This window comes from Myodes glareolus, chromosome 16 (assembly GCF_982192425.1).
Source record: "Myodes glareolus chromosome 16, mMyoGla1.1, whole genome shotgun sequence".
Lineage (NCBI taxonomy): Eukaryota > Metazoa > Chordata > Mammalia > Rodentia > Cricetidae > Myodes > Myodes glareolus.
In genome coordinates, this window is record NC_142041.1 from 12757322 (window position 1) to 12777278 (window position 19957).

Here is a 19957-nt window from a genome sequence, read left to right on the forward strand (position 1 = left end):
ATTTCCAGTCTCTCCACTGTGGAAGAGTTTCAGGAGATCCACAGGTCCTCAGCATCCATATAATTTCCCCCAAATCAGCAGCGCCCAGTCAAGTCTCAGCGGCCACTCTGTGCCCAAGACTAACTCAGTAAGGTCACAGACCTGTGCAGAACATGGCGGGATCTGTGTTTCTTCCCCAAACAGTATGAGAATGACCCTGCCCAGATAGATGTCGGGTTGACAGGCAGGGAGGATAAACCTGGAGGACTAGGCTGCCATCCGAAAGAGATGGAGTGATGTGAAAACAAGTTAGTTCCCCTGGAACAATCTGCTGGATGACTAAGATGTTTCCCTATTGACTGCTAGTCAGAGGACTGAAGAGAGAACACACTTACAAGACATGGTGTCTTCCTCCTGCTGAACTACAGTGTGTATGTTCCTCAAGAGAGCTACACAGAAATTGCGGTGGGTTTCAGAACGAGGCAGTGGCGTCGGCGTGCACTGTGGAAAATACACTGAAACTTACTGAACTGGAGCTTTTAAAGATCACACTATCCTTAGCTTTACATACGTGTATTAGTGTGTGTCTGTGTGTGGGTTATGCGCATGTGAAGTCAGAAGACGGAATTGGTTACCCGGAAGCTGGAGTTGTGGGGAGTCGTGAGATGCCCCCGCATTGGTGCTGGGAGCCTCTCGTAATGGCTGAGCCATTTCTCCATCCCCAAGAATTCGCTACTTTAAAATGGCGAGCTTCTTTGTGTAGAACTTTTAAAAAAGAAAATTGACCTTAAAAATGCCCCCACCTTAGACTATGGAAAAATGGCTCAGTAGTTAAAAGTACTTGCTGTTCATGTAGAGAACCCCAGCTCAGTTCCTAACCCTGTGTCAGGCAACTCACAACCACCTGTAACTTAAGCTCCAGGGTTCCAACATGGCCTCTGGTATCCAGGGACTTGCATGCACGTGTACAAACCCAATCACATACCCATAACTAAAATTAAGAAATCAAATATACTTTAAATGTCCCTACCTCAAAACAAGATATTGTTCAGGGAAGCTTATTTCCAGTTCATTTATTTTTATTTATTTTTAGTATTTCCAGTGATTTAATGTAAGACTTCAAGCATGCTCTAAGCAAACACTATAACTCTAGCATGGTCTTCAGTGCTCTTTCGTGAGGGTTCCTGCAAGTGTCATGGCCAGCAGGAAAACGACCCAGGTAAGGTAAGAATGAAGCTTGGGTTCCACTTGATTTAGTTGGCACTCTGCCAAAACTTCTGGAGTTTGACACTAAACAGTTTTTTTTTATACATTCAAACACATCAGAACTTTGGAGGAAAGATTTCCACGTGACAATTGTCACAGCAAAGCTTTAGCGTGGCTACCCTGGAAGTCCCTTGCGAAGAGCATCTTTATAGCAGAGCACCTGCAACCTTTTCCTCGAGAATGAATCCCATTGACGAGACACAGTGCTCAGGACTAGGGCCTAGGGAGGAAGCGTTTGTTACAAGCATAAGGACGGGGTCTACTGACTTCTCGAGAGACAGCGCTCAGGATTCTGGGGGATTCAGTGAGGGCTGGCTTTACAAAATGGCAAAGATTACCAGGCATCCACATGTCCGTTCCCAGCCTTCTACGTGGAAAACAGGTGTTGGCTTCTTCTGAAGACAAAAACATGTTTAACCCCTTGTTTCCCTGGTGCTGTCTGTGAGCACATGGACCTTGTGTCCATCTACTCTCCTTTTACTTACTGTTTTGAGAGAGTAGTTCACTAAGTTGCCCTGGCTGGCCTTGAACTCTGTAACCAAAGCTGGCTTTAAATCTGCAGTCCTCCTGAGTGGATGGTGTTGGTGGACTGCAGGAAAGAACTGCGTCTGAGAGACTGATGAGAGATGCAGGGATGTGCAGAGGGGACACTCCAGGGCTACCTCATCTTCAACTAGCTCTAGGCCCTGGGTCAGCCCATCTTTGGCTCATCAGAACTGGCATCCTTTGATAAACAAAAGATAAACACCGTTTTGGGATTTATTAACTTAACAGAACAACTCCAAAGCTAAGAATGCCATCAGAGAGCATCTCGGGCCCGTAGCAAATGTCCCATGTCTTACTCTCACCCCCTCTCTGATAGACCCATCAATGTATTATTTAAATTTGCCTGAATTTATTACTTTCCTCTGTAAAACCATAAAATTTCAGAAAGGTGATTCCACGTTAGAATTTGGAATTTGGGGTAACTCAAATCTGTGTTTCTGGGCCACGGACACTCAAATTTGGCGCTAGAATAAATTATTTCTTATCCTGTAAGGGGAGAGCTGTATTTAGTGTGTGGCAATTCTGGTATTACAGGCCTGTATCACTGAATCTGGCATCTTTGGGAGAAGGAAGGTGTGAGACTCTTACTATGTAGGACAGGCTGACCTTGAACTTGTGATCCTCGGGACTCTACTTTCTAAGTGCTGGGATTACAGCTATGTGCCACCATGGTCAGGTTTGTTTCTTCTTTATTTTTGTTTCCTTTTCATTCTAAAATGTGCAATTGACAAAAACTGTGCATGGTTAATGCCTTCTTTGAAATTTATGCTTATTTAGACCTAAGTCTCATTGTCTACTGGGAGTCTCTCAAGTTTGAAGTGTTTCCTTTATGGTGTGTTACAGGAACCAAGCACAGCCACAGATCCAAGACTGTGAAGCTAGTTATGACATGGGCAGCTTACAGGAGCACGCGAAGCTCACAGATGCTGAGAGACTCTGAGACTTTGGCACACACATACAGCAACACATCTCTCTGCCAGAACTTAACAATCCCTGGCGAATAGGTTTGTCAGATGACCAGTTCAACACTTGCTTTCTTTCAACTCTAAGTCTTAGAGACTTTCCTAGTAGATACCAGAGAGTTGTGGTTCTTTTACTAGCTTGAGAATGCAATTCTTATCCAGTTTAACAAATTTTCAAAAGCTCTTGTCTGTCTTTGAAGACTTACTTTTTAGAATTTCACTATATGTATGAGTACGAGCCTGTGTGTAGGTATGTGCATGTGTGTGTGGGTATGTGCATGTGTGTGCAGGTATGTGCATGTATGTGCAGGTACCCACATAGGCCAGAGGCACTAGATATTCCTAGAGCTGGAATTACAGGCCGTTTGTGAGCCATCCAACATAGGTGCTATGAACTTGGGTCCTCTGCAAAAGTGAGTCACGCTGAGCCACTTCTCTAGCCCTACTCCTGAACATTCCTATGGTGTCTGTTAGGAACATCTCTTGGAATAGGCTATTAATTCAGTAGTGCAGCCCAGGCACTACTTCTTCAGTGCTTGGGCTACAGGCGTGCATCACATTGGGCTCAAAATGTCCCGTTTTTAGAAGTTAACATTACTGAATTTTCTTGGGGCTTTATTAGTAACTCTTAACAGTAATTGTAGTTGAAGTATCCATGTGGTGTCTCCTTATTTCCATGACTGCTAGCTCGTTCCCTATACTACCCAGTCTCGCGGTTTCAGACTTGTAAAGGAGCCTTTACAATGCTCTCACTTAGGGCTGTGTTTTCATCGTGCATGCAGTTCTAGACTTCTGCTTCCCTCTCATGTTCCTGCTCTCACTTCCACATCTCAGACAGAACAACCCTTTCACACAAACACTTTTTCGAGCAGCCATCAAACGAACGCCTCCTAGTGCGTCCTCCTTACCCCCCAGGTTTCAGCATGTTGTGAGTGTTGGGAATGCTTGATTCACTTCTTGTTTCCTTCAGAGGCTCCTAAGTCTAAATTCAAACTTCAATCAAAATTTTACTTTTTCACGGCCAGAATATGTGTCGTTGTTGACCCACCCATTTGGAGACTTAGCAAACATACCTTTCAAATGCGTAGTTCGGCTGTGGCATGCTCGGTCACAAATAGGATATTTGTATCACACCCCTCCCCATGGTTCAGGGACCTTTAGGGAAGATGGGATGGAGAGAGTGGAGCCAGAGGACAAGAAGCACCGGAGCCAAGCAGTGTCTACTGGACAAGACAGGGTCATGCGCTCATTCACATCCGCTAGGGTTGTCTGCTCAAGACCTGCACAATATCAAGCCAGCCTCACAACATGGCAGGGAGGGCTCACAGACCACCACCCTTCACTGAGGAGCGACTGATAGGTGATGGCTTCGGGAGCTGGAGGAGTCTTTTGTTTAAGACTTCGGTTCCTGGGACAGTCGAACTCCGTGGATGTCTCCACACCCGGGGTACATGGTAGCACAAACCAAACTCGGTGGATTGTTTAAACAAAGAAGAAACGAGAGGAGGGAGGGAAGGAGGGAGGGAGGGAAGGAGGGAGGGAGGGAAGGAAGGAAAAGAAAGAGAGAGAGTGAGAGAACAGGAAGTTGGGGAGGATATACAAGAGGAGTTAGGGGGATGAACAGTATGAATGTGATCAAAAGACTCTGTGTGCATGTGTGAAATGGTCAAAGAATTAATAAAAATCTCAGAAGAAAAGAAGAAGAAGAAGAAGAAGAAGAACAACAACAACAACAACAACAACAGTGGAACCAAGAACACGACCTAGAAATTCACGTGCTTGTTGAGAAGCCTGATGATCTGACTTTGATCCTTGGATCACATGTAGTAAGGGTGGAAGGAGAAGAGTTATCTCCACACATGCATTGTACCCACGCCCCCCCCCAACAACACACAACTGAAAAGATTTAAATGTAGAGTTTAAAGATAGAAGCAACGTCTAAACAGTTATTTAAAATGTCTGTTCATGTATTAAAGTATCTGAGAAACTATTAACTTAGTGTTCTGGTAATTGGCCTTTGGAAAGTGAAGTCAATGTAGAGCAGTACTGAGTAGCCATGAGGCTGTTCATAGATAATCACTGACACGGACCAACAGCAGTCACAGGACTGAGCAGGAAAGGGGAAGAGAGTATCACGCAGCCTGGTACTGTGTTTGTGATGAGGGATGAGGCATAAATAAACAAGAAAAGGGTCTAGGAATAAATTTGATAAAATATAATGTTCAGTTTTCAGTTTTGTTTTTCCAAATATTATGTGACTATTAAATAATGTGTATATAAACAATATGTACACAACATACATATGTGTAGCATCTACATTATATATGTAACATGTATAAAATATATACTGTTTACGTGTTACAGAATGGTTTATATGTTATATACTATATAAAATTCACAATGTGTTTTATTATATATTTTATATCTAACATATCAAATGGGAATGTTTTAATTTGAATGAGAACACATGAAGATCTGTGTGTTTTCTGGCTGCAGTCTTTGCAGCTCTGGTCGTCTGTAGTACTGAAAAACTTGAGGCAGATGGGGACAGCTGGAGCTGTAGGCCTTGCTGAGATTTAAAATAAAATGAACTGTCAGTTGTGAAGAGTTTTCCTCGACATAAGAAAAATCTCTGGGGCATGCCAGTATGCTCTGGAGGGCTGAGATGTTCCAATGGGGAAATTAGGAGGGGCAGAAAATGAATGGGCATGACTGCAGAGAAGCAGGTCAGATCATAGGTGAAGGATGCCGTATGCCAGAGTACAGCCACCAACGAGCCTGTCCCAGCTCTGACCGATGGTCCCGGGTCATCGTGCAGGAAGCATCCCCTACCATTTGGCTAGCCCTCTTATATATATAAAACCCTCAGCTGTGGTAGTCGCAAGGAGGAAGACAACAGCGGATTGCTGAAACCAAGAGTGGGTTTTTTTTTCTTCACTCTGTTTCTCTTTAAAAAAAAAAAAGGAACAATATGAAAACAAGATGACCTCATGGAAATGTATACACATCAGATAAATGAGCCTTGAACCTCCTGAGGGGTAAATTACAGGCAGGCCCCGAGTTACACAACAAAATCAACCAAGCAGTTCCATGGAGCATCAGCTTTGGTTGTAGACCCAAATTTTAAGGGCAGCAACCCAAGCGTCTATATTTAGACGTGTACACGCCTGTGGACTCCGTCTCAACTGAGTAGTCAAGGCATAACATAAAATGCACAGAGCAGATGAAATCCGGAAGAAGTAAAACTGAGCTCCAGCTGTGGAAGGGTAGGCATCTGCACAGTCGTTAGGGGTGGGCAGCAAGCCTACACACCTCTAACTTACCTAGAGGCCGGCGCAATGAGGAGACCATGGCCGGGGTATAAATACAGTCCCTTCTCTGCCTTCATAGTATTAACAGTCCAAGCAGAAAATAACCGGGTGGGGGGCAGTCCTGAGTAATGTAGGACCCTCGACAGCAAGCCTGGCCTCTACTCACGTGAAGTCTCCAGCTTTCTATCTCCCCGAACCCACTACCACCTGGGACAACCACAAATGTTTCTTGACACTGCCTAATGTCCCTTAATGAAACCTGCTAACAGGAAATCTGCCATCTTATTGTTGATAAAGCCATCAAGTATTAATATTTATGTTACAGACCGGGCAGAACAAAAACGCGCTCCCAGTCGTCAGTGAAAAATGGGTTAATATCTCACAGCAATCAGAAGAAGCATAACCAGAGGACTTGTCTAAACAGACGTCTGTCATTCTGACAGAGGTGTGTGTCGTCGGGATAAACAGCCCTGGTGGTCACACCGTGCTTGTGGACTTAAATATAAAGTACTCTCAGGAGCTAAAGATAGAAGACACAGTAAGAATGACCCAGCAGGTCTATTTCCCTCTCAGAGCACAGGTAAGGGCCCCAAAGCCAAACTAAGATTAGCAACTTAGATTCCATTTTCACTAAAAGAAACTAAAAACTCATTTAAAATGATACACAGGACAGAAATAGAATCCCCCCCCCCCCCCCCCATAACCACCCGGTCTCTGGCAAAGGAATAAAGGTGGTTCGGTAGACAGAGGGCAATCTGGTCAACAAACAGTTTGGAACATCGAAACGCCCACATGGAACGTCAGAGTGAGGAAAAAGAGGACAGTGGCCGAGACCCAACTCTTCCTCCAGGCACAGTCACAGATCTAATGGGAAGTGAAAACCAGAAGATAGCACAGAAAAAACAACAGGTGGACATGGGCTGGGCTGAACTTTAAGACAAAATCAAAAGAAAGACCCACAAAAGAAAAAAGTTGAAATTCATTAAAATTGAAAACTTCTCTACAAAAAAAAAAAAATGTTAAAGAAAGTGAAGGATGGCTCCATGGTGGGGCTCTGCTTTGATCCTAGCGTTCAGAAGGCGGCAGCAGGCAAATCTCGGGGAGCTCCAGGTTATTCTGCTTTATTTAAGGAGCTCCAGGGCTATTCGGTTAGACCCTCTCTTAAAAAAAAAAAAGAAAGACCAAAGAAACAAAGAAAAGGAAAGAAGCAACCCAGTTTTAAAAATGTATCAAAGACCAAGAAAGAAAGAAAGAAAGAAAGAAAGAAAGAAAGAAAGAAAGAAAGAAAGAAAGAAAGGAAGGAAGGAAGAAAGCAAGCTAGCTCTGTAGGGCCCACAAGACAAGTGCAGGTGGCTAAGCCTGAAGATTTGAGTTTGCTCTCTCCGTCCTCTGTGACGGAAGGAGAGAATTGGCTCCCGCAGGTTCTCTGGCCTTCATGAGCTCCGCTCACCAATAAAAAGTATGATTTAAAAAAAATGTAAACAGATGGCCAGTAAGCCAATGAAAAGATCCAGAGAATCCAGGTCATACTACAAAAACCTGTACTCCACAAAATTGGAAAACTTAAAGGAAATGGACAATTTTCTGGATAAATATCATGTACCAAAATTAAATCAAGACCGGATAAGCAAATTAAATAGACCTATAACTGCTGAAGAAATAGAAACAGTCATCAAAGGTCTCCCAACCAAAAAAAAGCCCAGGACCAGGTAATTTCAGCTCAGAATTCTATAAGATTTTCAAAGACCTAATACCAATACTCCTTGAATTGTTTCAGATAATAGAAACAAAAGGAACATTGCCAAACTTTTTATGAAGCTACAATTACCCTGATACCCAAACCACACAAAGACATTACTAAGAAAAGAATTACAGACCAATCTCACTCATGAACCTTGATACAAAAATACTCAATAAAATACTGGCAAACCAAATCCAAGAACACATCAGAAAAATCATCCACCATGACCAAGTAGGCTTCATGTCAGAGATGCAGAGATTGTTCGACATATGAAAATCTGTCAGTGTACTTTACCATATAAACAATCTGAAGACTATTAAAGCATTTCTCCAAGAAGAGGTCTACCACACAGCATATACCCCTCGACACCCAACAGCCTTTACCAAGGATGCACTGCCTGCTCAGCCTTCTTAGTAACTGTGATCTAAAACAAAACTGAAGGCCAGAGGAACACCTAGGTCCAGGAGTTTCAGAGCAGCCTGGGTGACAGAGTAAGGGGTGGGGATGGGGGAGAGGAGAGAGAGTGAGGGAGGACACAGTAGAGTTTCACTAAATCTTCTTGGGACAGTTCTCAAACTTCTCCACTTTTGAGAAAGTGCCCGATTAGAGGTGGGAGAGCTATTTATGTTTAATGATAAAGTCATTATTCCTGTATGCCTGTAAGAAATGAAAAGTACAAGTAGGCCAGGCATATATATATATATATATATATATATATATATATATATATAGAGAGAGAGAGAGAGAGAGAGAGAGAGAGAGAGAGAGAACCAAAGTACACCTGATAATGTACTTGAGATTGTTTATATAATATATACATTTACATAACGAACAGGACTTTATCACAATTTGTAAGCTGGCAGGGCAACTGCTTTTAATCTCTACCTGCACTAAGTAAAGGCAGGACGGACAGACGGACAGCAGGCGCTGGAAACTGTGGCCCTCTTCAGGGGGCTACTGCAGAGCTAAATAAATTAGGGCCAGAGAGTGGCTGACTCTGCCGGAAAAGAAATCTGGTTGGGACAGCAAGAGTATCCCGATTTATGTACAAGCCTTCTAATTGTATATGTATTAGCATATATATAATATATTTTTCTTTCTTTTCTTTTTTTTCTTGAGACAAGTTTTCTCTGTGTAGCTCTGGCTGTCCTGGAACTCACTTTATAGACCAGGCCGGTCTTGAGCTCAGAGATTCACCTGCTTCTACCTTCCAAGTACTGAGATTAAAGGCATGTTCCACCATTACACCGTTTATTGTTTTGATATTTTTAATATCTCTTCTGTCTCGTGTGTGTGTGTGTGTGTGTGTGTGTGTGTGTGTGTGTAAGAGAGAGAGCGGGGAGAACGGGAGGGATAATGGTGTGCCTGTGACATCAGAGGACTCCCTTAGGTATTAGTCTGTTTAGAAAGTCTCTTGCTTCTTCTGTTTATAGGGTCTTGCTGGCTGGAATGAGCATCTGCTGGTTCTCCTGTCTCTGCCTCCAATCTTGACGTAGGAGAGCTAGGACTGCAGATGGGTACCACTGCGGCCAGCTTTCCATGGGTTCTGGGGATTTGAACTCAGACCCCCACTTGTGAAAACCACCCTCTGAGCCATCTCCTTTTTCTCTGTTTTGATATTTAAATTACAGGCAAGCTTCGCTTTGACAGAGCTAGAAACTGCTTTTTAATTAACTTTATCAGAGCTGGAGATGCACTCAGTGGTGTTCAACGTGCTCAAGGTCCTGGGTCTAATCTCTAACACACACACACACACACACACACACACACACACACACACACACAACCTTATAATTAATACACAAAGCATAAAAAATTGTTATTGTGGGATTCTATTTATTTTGATACATGTTCAAGAATGCTAAAAGAACTGTATAATTAAACGAAATATTTAGTTCAATTTTGTTCAAAAATGTTTCAATATGCAGTATGTTTATACAAAAAGATTACAAGGCTTATTAGGAACAAAGGAAATTGAAATAGAAAATTTAATCCTCACTCTCCCATGGTGGGTCAGCTTTTATTTCTCTCTTTCCTCATTGCCAAAGTATCCACATGAGTTAAAATATTTTATCCTTATAAAGATATGGTTATAAGAGCTACAAAGGAAACCCTAGCTTATCCAGTTCACCTGCTTCCACTGTGAGCCCTGCAGCTGAGGCAGGCTAGCCACACCTTTGGGCGATCTGATGTCTGGCTCTCCCTCATGAGAACAGGGCAGTCTCAGCTCACATGGCCATTGGGCTGTGGTGAGGTCCACAAGGGCAAGGGTATAGAAAAACTTTCTCCCTTGCGATCTGGTCCATTTTTGAGCAGGTAAAGTACGATGATTAACCTCAGCGATGAACCTGGGCCATGATTCTCAAAATTTAGCAAATAAGGCACTGTACCAAGTACTAAGCTATGCAGCGTAGGATGCTGAAGTGTCCTGGCGAGACCCTAACACACCCCAGAAGTTTTAAAATGAAAAGGAAGAAACAAGGTGTGGCCAGATTTAAAGCCATTCCTCTTTAAAAAACGATGATGACCAAGGAGTGTCACAAGAAGAGGGAGAAGAGGTGTCTTAAGAGGATGGTTCTCTGCGCATCAAGCCACCTCAGGGCACCAATGACGTTACAGAGTGCCTCAGAGTGCTTCAAACTTTTAGGGAAAACACCATGATTTCTAGCAGTGTGGTAGGCCTAGCTGAAGGCTCACACTACTTGTGTTCCGTTTAGCTATGTCTTAGTTTCGTGAAGGCAGGTTGGCTGGGCTTGGTGTGGTTAAAAAACAGCAAGTGTCAAACTGAAAAACCAAACAGAATAGAAACAGGATAGTGACACCGAGTGCTTTTCCAAGGTTCGAGAAGTTGTGCGGCAAGGTGCACACGGCCCTTTCGTGAATGACTGTGGTTATTAAAGAAAATAACAGAAATAGGATTTTTCTTTCTAATGTGTACCATCTTTTCAAATGGCACTGTATCCTTATAATCAAAACTTTTACTTATTGCGTTTTTGGACCTCAGTATTCACAAAATGTCTTTACTTCTAGGACTACCTAGAAAAAAAATTACAATCAAGAGCCAAGAGTTCTAGAGAAACTGGGACCGGGTACTTGGGGGAAAACAGGAAACAGAGCTAGCAGGTAAAGGCAGGGCAGGCAGAGGGACACCCAGGGAAGGTGTCCGGGCACACAGTGTGTGACCACCAGCCAGCACTGAGGGCAGGGCAGGCAGAGGGACACTCAGGGGACGGTGTCAGGTCACACAGTGTGTGACCACCAGCCAGCACTGAGGGCAGGGCAGGCAGAGGGACACCCAGGGAAGGTGTCCGGGCACACAGTGTGTGACCGCCAGCCAGCACTGAGGGCAGCGGCTGGCCCTGAGCAATTCTGCCTCCATTTTCTCCATTGCCCACACCCCCAGTCAGAGACACTGCTGGTTTCCAGAAGGATCGATCCTTTAGGGAGCACTGCCCATCGGTTTCAGAACATCTTGTCCTATAAGATACAAAAATTGCTCAGTTTTGGGGTACACGTGCCTATAGTGCCAGCACCCGGGTGGAGGCAGGACAGTCAGGAGTTCACAGTCATCCTCTGCCACTTCAGTTCAAGGCCAGACCGGCTCATAAGTAAATAGTAAATAAATAAGTTCTTTCTAAACAGTAAGATGCAATTAAACGGAAATTTTTAATATTGCAAGAACTCAAAAGCACAGGGAACATTTCAGGCTATTATGTAATATTACCATAAAATTCCAGCACTGAAAGAAAACATATTTTTTGCCTCTGCAGTATGTTGAAGGTTTGAGGGATTTTTTGTTTGTTTTGGTTTTTGTTTATTGTTTTTTGAGACAGGTATTCTCTGTATGGTCCTTCCTGGTTGTCCTGGAGCTCATGCCATAGCCCAGGCTGGCCTCTGCGTTCCAAGTGCTGGATTAAAGGCACGGACCACTGTGCCTGGTGAGAAATCCTTCCATCACTTAGCATATTACAAATTTTGTGGAATTTCCATTTTTTATTACAATTCCTCCCTGCAGTAGCTACCCAGCGTTGGAAATGCCAGCTGCCCAGTGTCCATCCTACTCGTCAGGTCCAGCCCCACCCAGTCCCGTCCACTCTGTGTCGGTGACTGGAGTTCTGAGTGCATGGAGTGGACTGTGTGGGAAGATGGTGGATCTTCATTTCCCCTGCTCGCTGGTCTTCCTTTCCAGCAGACCTGCCTGATGGGAATGACTAAGGCGCTATCTGGGGATAGCCCTGCTCTGAGGTGCGGCTGCCCACCAGCTGCTCCCCAAGGCATTGGTCTTTCCTCTGCCCTTGTCCTGTGGTTATGGCAAGGATTTTCATACATTGTTTTACATTTAAAATTCCTCAGAGACTTCCCCCCATCAGTTATCTTCCTGGTTTAAGACAAAGGACGCACACAGAGAGAAGCTGTAAAAGTGGGATGTCCTCCCTGCCCTGTTCTTTTCCAACCCATAGCTCTCCTTGTTCCTCTGTAACATTAGCACAGAGATTTACCTATGCGATTGTCCGTCGGTCTCTCACGGAAACGTGGGCCCATGAAAGCTTTGAAAGCAAGGGCTTTTGTCCATAGCGAACACTACTGCACTGTCGGTACAAGGCACTCGTAAACGTTCTACGAATATCTGTACAATAAAGACGACTCGACAGAACACATCCACAATAAACGATCAATATCGCCATTGCGATCACCTTTTCTAAATCTAGATCTAAGAGCACTGTCTGTGGCAACAGTGCCCACTCACAAAACAAGTCACACTGTGCCTCACAGTCTGTCAGCGTCTCGCTCCAACCTGTTCTGACATCACCTAGGTGACTCCAGCAGAAACCTTCAGTCAGGGACAGAGATCTCCACCAGGGAACGTGGCGGCACCATCCGACCTTCCGTCTCTGCTTGAGCAGGCTCTTCCCACATTGCCAAACCTAGTCAGCCCTCCAAACTGAACTCAAGGCTGGGCCAAGTGGCCTTCTCTCCTCATGTGTTTCTCTGCCCTCATTTCTTCTCTTCCCAATCACAAGTGCCAACGTAGGTCATTCTCAAAGCGTGACTTTACGTGTGCGTGGAACCCTCAGCCTTGGAAACGCATGCCACTCTCTCCTCAGTCCACTGCACACTCCCTGAGGGCTGACACAACTTCATCTCTGTCACCTCTTGACTTCTCACGCTTAGTAAACAGAAGCATCTTGACCCGTCACAGAAATAAAATGACTAGACAAAGTCCCAAGCCTCTGGATAAATAACAGGCATCTTCCACACAATGGCTACTCGGTCACCAAGTCGGCAGCCAAACACCATATGTTGAGTCAAAGTGAACTCAGAAAGCCTATGAACTGTGTTTTGTGGTCCTTAACAAATCTGTAAGTCGAACCCAGTCTTTTTTTTTTTTTTACCCACAACTTCTTTGGTTTTTAATAAATGTTAGTTTCCAAAATTATTTTACATTCAGGCATAGCTACACCAAGAACTGAGCCAAATCCCACCGCACTTCACTAAGAATTGGGAAACACTCAAGGGATTTGGGCTAAAAGACTCTCACTTAAAACCATCGTTTTCCTGCAGTAAAGCAAGAAAGGTCTGTGGTGTGGGGAAATGAGGTCCAGCCTGGACCTTCCGCTTCCGAATAGCCACATACACACTGCAGGGGCACTGCTCACTCGAACTTGTGGCTCTGGCAGGCCTTGTCCTTCTCCCCCATTCCCTCTGCCTTGCTAAAAACCATTAGATTACATTTCTAAAGCTAGCCACCAAGGTCTGTTCCCTTATTTGGCCACTTCCTCCTCCTGAGGCTGACTACCAAAGTCCAGCCATCAGCAGATTTAATATGCCCAGTTAAAATGAAACACCTCATCCTAACCCTGGCTCTTCCCCCTTTACCATTATAAGCTGCCATTTGCCTATCCTGGGGCAGTCCTTTGTCCCTCTGGGACACACATCTCTTCTCCCTTTCCCTTGTCCCCTTCCCCTTCCCCCTCATCCCCTGCCTCCTTCCTATAGCCCATCCTAGCACAGACCTCCCTCCCCATCTTCTCCGAGGAAAGACCCCTGCGAGGTCGTTGCTGTGTTTGCTGCCGGAGTCAAAAAGCAGCCGCTTCACCATTTCTTCCCCCATTTAATAAAGGATCTCTGTGATCTCACATGTTTGGGTGTGGTTTGTGCCTAATCCAGTATCTGAGAGGAAGCCCCCACCATTGGGGGGGGTCCTCCTTCAAACACCAGAAAGTTCCATCATGTAACTTAATTTGCTTCATCTGTGAAACTTAGATAATTTCACTCTCTCAAAGGCTGCTGTGAATTAAATAAAATACCAGATGTTAAAGGCGGCTCACAGAGCAGGTAAACAATGAGTTCTGTCCCAGCTTCCTTCCCTGTCCCTCCGAGCAAGGAAAGCAGACTACAGCGACTTTAATCGCACTTGACGGAAGAGAGGCTCCTGGGACGTTTTGTACAAACAGAATCATTAAATAAAATTTGCTGAGGGCTCTGGGGAAGAGGGAGGGGTTGGGGCGACAGGAAAGGAGATGGGGGAGATATTGTGACGGAAGTACAATATGTGCACGGATGAAGACCTCGTAGTGAAATCTATTATTTTGTGCAATTAACATCTGCTGGGGTTGCAGATGACTCAATGGTTTAGAATACTGCCTGTTCTCCCTGAGGATCAGGGTTCAAGTCCCAGCACCCATGGGGTAGCTCGCAACCATCTGTGACTCCAGTTCCAGGGGATGTGATGCCCTCTTGTGGCATCTGAGGGCACCAGGCACATAGGTGGTACACGTACATACATGCAGACAAAACACCCACACACATAAAATAATAAGATGGTTTTAAGGACAACAAAAATATGCTAATAGTCTTGTAAATTACATGCACATTAAAGTGTTTAGAAATGAACTGTTTCATGCCTGAAAAGACAGTGCTCCTAATAACGGCAGCACTTGGACTGTCCCAGCGCTTAGTAATTCAGGATAAGCTTCCAAACATAGCCCTCAATTTGTTCTGAAATTCAGTGGATGAAATTTTGGCTCTTCAGCTCACACTGACTCCAGGCGTCTCCTCCGCTTGCTGCGCGGTTTCCCTGTATTTACAGCCCATGCTCAAACGCATGGCAGGAACAAGCTTCATGTTTACAGATGGTTCTTTTCCAATTGGCTCTCACGTTTCTTCTTCGATTCTATCCACAGGGAATTAAAAAAAACAAAGAATTCTACTTTGCACCCTCAGGCCTCATTAAATTGAAGTAGAAGTCGGGAAGAAGCAGGGGAGACAGGAGGTGCAGCCATAGGAACCCTCCTTTTCTTTCGTGGATGCAGAATTACAAAGCAGCCTCTCTGCCTGAAGAGGCATCTTCCGAGTCAACCACCTCAGCCAGTGTGTGCAGCTTCTCACTCCCAGGGACGCGTCCTTCCCTTTCCAGCACCCTGTGGCCTCTTGGCCACCTCCCCAGCCAGCTTCACGCTGAGCAGGAAAGGGACTTTTTCAATCTGCCCTAAGAGGAGGAAGCTGCTTGTTCCCAGGGACTGAGTTTTTCTTTTTTTCTTTCTTTCTTTCTTTTTTTTAATTGTGTGTATGTGTGTGTGTGTGTGTGGGGGGGTTTGCAACCAGGAAGCAAATTTTCCTAATTAAGCCCAAAGGATTAATTCTGTAGAGAATTTACAGTTGCCTGTGGTGCGCCCTATTCCTTCACGCTAAAATCAGCTCATTTCCAAATCAGTCAGGCAGAAGAAAGATCCCTAGGCCTTGGGGAGGCTTATCTTTCTTCTTTCTTCCCTGTGGAGGTTCCACGGGAGCCAAACTAGGCTTGTACACGCTAAGCATACACTGTACCAGGAAACATTCCATCTGTCTGTCCCAGTCCCTTCATCAAAAGCACGCCTTCCCAGCTCACCAAATTTACACTGCTCCCACCCAAATCTCTAGAAGTGCAAACACTCAGTTTTATCTCCATTTCCTAAAAAGAAAAAAAAATCAAAACGTCATTCCTCTTTATTTATTTACGTTGATCTTTTTTCCTCAGGAATTGAACTCAGGATTGTGAGCAAGCAACATAAACACACTACCACTGAGCTAAATTCCCAGCCTGTTCCTCCTCTCTTAAACAAACTACCATCAGCTTCAGTCACACACACATATTTTTTGTATTTCCCTTAACCAGCCATGAAGACCTAGCAAGGTTCAACTTTTTTCCTGTACCTGAAATTCTTTCTCTCCCATGGCTTCCGAAAAGATGCGCTCTCCCTTGGACACACATCTGAAATCCTTGATGTCACGAATGTCCGGCAGTGTTTTTAGCGTGGAAATCCACACACCTCGTACTAACCTCCAGGCAGGCGGAGAATTCTTCCCAAAGTCACCACTCAGCCCTTCATGGGCACCAACCAGGGGGAGTTGGTGAATGTTGTAATGGTTACGTCTGCTGAGAATCGTGATTGCAGGCCAAATCGGAATCCTAAACAAGGCCAGACTTTGGGAAGATGCGTAATCTCTAGCCTCCAGCTGACTCACTCAGGAGGTACGGACACTACCGCCAACCCTCAAGGACATGAGGAAAATTATACCCAGAGAGTCTACTTCTTAGTAGCTCCATCTGGGAGTGTTCTGTGGGTGTCCTGTATATACGGTGGCATATGGATATTCATCTCTGTTAGACCCATCATCCTTAATCCCCTGGAACATCGTTTTTAGTCAACCTGTCAGTGCGGAAGACCACGAGTCCTTGTTTCAGCTGTGTATCTGAATAACACCAGATCTTTAGAGATAAATGTAAAAGGGGCTGGAGAGATGGCTCAGAGGTTAAGAGCACTGGCTGCTCTTCCAGAGGTCCTGAGTTCAATTCCCAGCAACCACACGGTGACTCACAGTCATCTATAATGAGATAGGGTGCACTCTTCTGGCATGCAGGCATACATGGAGGCAGAATGTTGTATATATAAGAAATAAATAAATCTTAAAAAAAGATAAATAAATGCACAAGCTCCACCCTAGGCCAAAATAAAGCTGGGTAAGAGGATGGGGGCAGAGAGGTGCCCTGGTCCAGGAGGCCTGCTTCAACATGTCCCTGCTTCTGCTGAGGCCTGTGGAAGGAAACAACAGTCTCCTATTGAAATCAGAGAGATGGGGATGTCTGCTGGGAGCACTGTCTACCACTCCACCCCCGCAGGTCCCTTCCCACCACAGTCTTGCTTGGTCAGCTCTTCCGTAAGTTTTGTGCAATTGTGTACAACACTTCAGCTTCCTTCCAATAAATCCCCATTCTCGCGGAAGCTAGCCAGAGAGAAGTTTCTGTAGAAAGCCAAAGGCCTTCTCTGAGTACACACGTCATTTCCTTTAAATTGTCTTGTTGCTCAGTTACACTTGACAAACTAATAACTTCAACTTATGAGGCTTGGGGAATCTCTCACAGCCTTACCTCCAAGGAGCCCAAACACACCCTAGCTCCTAGAGGCTAGACTCTAGACCCTCACGTCACTTGTAAAGCAACTGAGGGACACCAGTACCCATCCATTACTGGCAGCTCAAATTCTCCAGCTCTCTGAATCTGGGGTAACTTTCCCTTCTTAGATACAGAAGAAGACATGGGAGTAAAAAGCCTGCAGGACAAGCTGAGGATATCGTCACCCCAGTCAGTGGACTGAGAAATTCCCTTTCTTCCTTTTTACCGGTCTCGGCATGACTGTGATGTGCTATCCTTCTTCATGAAAGGAGAGCTTTTGTAATAACAATTCTCTCTGATCCTGACCATTACTCTAAATTAACAGAAATCTGATCACCTGATCTGTTTTTCTGTCTAATGTTCACACACACACACACACACACACAGCCGTTAGAGTCCATGTTCTATTATTACTACAATGAAATACTTGAAGATGTCTAACTTTTAAAGAAAAGAAGCTAGTTTTGACTCATACTTCTTAAGGTCCAAGGTCATGGGGCCAAATCTGCTCATGGTCTTTTGGTTGTCAGAGCTCCAAGGTAATGTGAGACAGAAGGTGGAAGACAGGGACCACATGCAATGTTCTCTCATTCTGTCTCCTCTTCCTCGTCCTTGTCCTTCCCCTCTCCTCGTCTCTCCTTATGAAGCCACCAGAATCCAGGACCTCCCACATGACAACCTAACAAAATCCTATGCCCCTGCCCAAAGCCCCCGCTCTGCAGCAGGTTGGTCAGTTTCCACTCTATTCAAAGGTGAAATGTCAATGCGTGAATGAATCCTTGGAAGACACACTCCAGTCACATCCAAAAACCTGCACACACCCAGTCCAAAGCTGCAGATAGTTCACCGTTCCCACAGATATCCATGCCGGAGTCAACAGAGTCTGCCTGTGCTCCGTTCCCAGCATGAGGGTGGGAAGGCATTGCCAGATTGAAAGCGTGATGAAGGATTTATCTCTTCCTCCACATCTGGTGCTGGGGAATTATGGTCAAAGGCAGGATACCCCTCAGCCGCTGTGCGGGTCACAGGCAGCACTACTGTACAAAGTCTGTGCTCACACACACACCCTTGCAGACCCACACTGTGTTTGGGAATCAGGCGTCACCCACAGCATGCAGTCTGACAAAGTCCAGAAGTCTGAGAGGCAGCTTTACAAGCAGTATTTTAAGTATTGCTTTAAAGGTAGAAAGCAGGGCAAACCCACGCTGTGGAGCTGGAAATGTATGCGCTCCCACTGAACGTTAAACACATCGCTAATACTGAGTGCATTCCTCAAAGCCACATCAAACAACAAAAAAATTCATGCATATTTATTTAACCTTTCCCTCCAAAAAATAATTTTAAGCCAATGATCAATTTAATTTTTTTTTTTCCTGAAAAATGAAACAACAAACGGGCCACCATAAGCAGTCGTGTGCGGGGCTCCCCATTTCCCGGGGTCTGCAGCATCTCTGATCAGTGCAATAGTTTATGCACCATTCAAACACTGGACACTAAAGTAGTGGCCATTAACTGCAAGCCTGTGTTAATGTCAGCCAGGACAGTGGCTTCCACCTATAACCCAGGTCTAGGAGCAGGAGAGCCAACACAATTTAGAGAAGTCAACCTGGCTTACAGAGTGAGTTTCAGGCCAGAAGGAGTGATGTGATGGGACCCTGTCTCAAAAATAAACAAACAAAAAACACATCGGAGGAGAGTTTGTGATATAGCAAATACAGGCTTACCTGATTTGTCTTTATTTTAGATATCATAACGAGCTTTGTTTCATATTTAAACACTGTTTAGAAATAGCGCTGAGGACCAAACACAGGGGCTCACGCATACTAGACAAAACTTCTAGCACTGAATATCCCAGCCCTTCACATCCACTAACTGAGGAAATTTTGGTTATTATTGCAGTAAACTTTAATGGTCACGAGTAAGACGCTGGTCTGTGTCTTTTCCTGGTTAACAAACGGTGAAAGCGAACAGTGCTGTAAAGCCCAACAATGGCTTATGGGAGTAAATCACCAACAGTTCTGGGCTCTTCCTATGCAAACCAGCCCTGCTGGGCGTGGTGGTGCATGGCTGAGGCAGGGGGATGGCTGCAAGCTTGAGGGCTACACTTTCAGCACAAACAAAAACCTATGTTGCGGAGCAATACTTGGCAACAGTTCTGTAACTTTGCCTTTGTCTGGTGCTGTGTTGAGGACTTGCGTGGTTCTCTCTTACACCAGCCTTTTAAAGGCCATGATCTCCACTCAACAGATGAGAAATCTGAGGTTTAACGGGGTAAGGCTACCTTCCCAGCGTGAAAGAGGCAAGAAACAATAACCAGAACCAGAGCACGCCCTTGGGGCACTTCACTGAGCCCTGCAAAAACTAAAGTTAAGATTCCATACTCGAGGCATCGGAGTAGAAATGCAGCACCAGCCCAAAGCAGTTGGCCTACCGTGGCTCCTCTTTATGTACTAACAGCAAAAGGACTCCTGATGTGTGTGGCAGAAAAACATAACTATGGGGGATGGGGAGGGGCATGGAGAGATGACTAAGCAATTAAGAGCACTGGCTGCTCTTCCAGAAGACCTGGGTTTGATTCCCAGAATCCACATGGTGGCTCACAAGTCTGGACCTCCAGTTCTGCGGGACCTAATAACCTCTTCTGGCCCCTGAAGTTACCAGGCACACATGTAGAGGACATGCATGAACATACATTCAAGCACAGCATCCATACATATGA

At 44.9% G+C, this 19957-nt stretch overlaps 1 protein-coding gene across 2 annotated transcripts in view; it reads right to left on the bottom strand.

The window, feature by feature from the left end:
* Lyn (LYN proto-oncogene, Src family tyrosine kinase) overlaps positions 1-19957 on the bottom strand; it is a 111189-nt gene that overhangs the window by 64032 nt on the left and 27200 nt on the right. The gene's annotated exons all lie outside the window — the stretch shown is intronic.